The sequence below is a fragment of the Vulpes lagopus genome, chromosome 15 (assembly GCF_018345385.1).
Source record: "Vulpes lagopus strain Blue_001 chromosome 15, ASM1834538v1, whole genome shotgun sequence".
Lineage (NCBI taxonomy): Eukaryota > Metazoa > Chordata > Mammalia > Carnivora > Canidae > Vulpes > Vulpes lagopus.
The window spans coordinates 5,146,792-5,148,785 of NC_054838.1; the positions used below are offsets into that span (position 1 = coordinate 5,146,792).

At 39.1% G+C, this 1,994-nt stretch overlaps 1 pseudogene; it reads left to right on the forward strand.

Moving 5' to 3' along the window:
- Positions 1-283: 283 nt before the first annotated feature.
- On the forward strand, positions 284-752 carry LOC121476405 (annotated as a pseudogene).
- The last annotated feature ends 1,242 nt before the right edge of the window (positions 753-1,994 follow it).

Consider the following 1,994-nt stretch of genomic DNA (forward strand, 5'->3'; position numbering starts at 1 on the left):
TTTTAATTTTTCCTTTGAACATACTCCCATAGCTAGCATTAGTGAACCATGCTGATGTATTAATGCCTGGTGCTCACTAAGGGTAAGTGGTGCCTACAGAATTGAAGGTCATCATGCGGTGGACCGGATCCCAATGCTCCCACACATCTGGTCGGTATAATTGGTGTCTTCCATGGTCAGTAGTTCAGCATCTGTCTAGGCCCTCCCAAGGATAATGTTTTGCTTAAAACCCTAGGATATTTACTTTTCTTAAGGCCCAATATTTGCAGCTTCTTGTCTTAGTGATTTGGCCCGTGACCCTGCAGCACAATATTCTGCAGGTCCAGTTTGGGATGGTATGTTTCATTGGCAAGCCACAATTATAGGACCTAATGACAGCCCATATCAAGGTGGTGTATTCTTTTTGATAATTCATATTCTTACAGACTACCCCTTCAAACTACCTAAGGTTGCATTTACAACAAGAATTTATCATCCAAATATTAATAGTAATGGCAGCATTTGTCTCGATATTCTAAGATCACAGTGGTCTCCTGCTTTAACTATTTCTAAACTGATTTTATCCATTTGTTCACTGCTATGTGATCCAACCCAGATGATCCCCTAGTGCCAGAGATTGCATGGATCTATAAAACAGAAAGAGAAAAATAAAATAAAATAAAATAAAATAAAATAAAATAACATAAAATAAAATAGACAGAGATAAGTACAACAGAATATCTCAGGAATGGACTCAGAAGTATGCCATGTGATGCTACCTTAAAGTCAGAATAACCTGCATTATAGCTGGAATAAACTTTAAATTACTGTTAAAAAAATGTAAATAGACACAGCCACTGTATATCTCATCTTTTATAAAGTAAGATGTATTGAACTGCAATCTCCTTTAAAAAAAAAGCATGAGAGTTAAGATTTAATGTCTTTTATCATGCTGTAAATATTAGAAGACAACAAACTGCATGTGAATAAAAACAGGCCAACACTGGAAATATAGGCTGAACCACTACCAAGGGAAAAATCTGTGCTTAATAAAGCACCAACCAAACTTAAATCTTTAATTAAGATTCAAATTTAAGATTTAAGTTTTCATTTGTTACCATGTTCTTCAAAAGTGCACTATATATTTCTTAAAGTGTCTGGCTAATGTTCCCATTATTGGTTTCTTTGGCTTTCCATTCCCCAAACTGCAAGCTCCTTTATTATTTTTTTTAAGATTTATTTATTTACTTGAGAGACAGAGAGTGAGAACAGGAGGGAGAATCTCCAGCAGACTCCCTACTGAGTACAGACCTCTCCACCCTGGATGCGAGGCTCTATCCCACAAAACCCTGGAGATCATGACCAGAGTCTAAACCAAGAGCCGGACACCTAACTGACTGAGCCACCCAGGGGCGCCTGCACACTCCTTTAATATCACCACCATCCCACAGGAGAAGAGAGCCCCTTAAAATGAATGGTGGGATGCAGAAGAGTAAACAAATTAACCCAAATCACAGACTCCTTTCTGGAATCCATTCAAAAGGAAAGACAGAGGAGGGAGCATGGAATTATATATAGAGTTTCTCCTCCCAAACTTACAATCAGGGAGGTCTCATCTTTGTAGGGGTCAGAAGTGGGGTAAGCCATGGCTGGGGTCCCTAGTCAGGGTAGTTCAAGGCTGAAATCAGTGTCTGAGTTCTCATCAGAAGCTCTGGATAAAAATCCACTTCTAAACTCTTCCTTGTTGCTAAGTTTCACTCTCTTGAAGCTGTAGGATTGAGTCTCCAGTATCTTTTCTGACTGTTGGGGAAACTACTGGCATTCCTTGCCCCATGCCCCATCCATCTTCAAGCTCCAACCCTCTTGAATGCCCTTTCAAGCTGCAAATCTCTGTCTTCCATCTCTCTGACTTTTGTATCAAATATAAGTGGATTTGTATCATAGTATCATTTGATCTTATTTCTTACCAAAGACAGTATACCGTCAACAAAGATAGATGAAGTGGGGGGCGCATG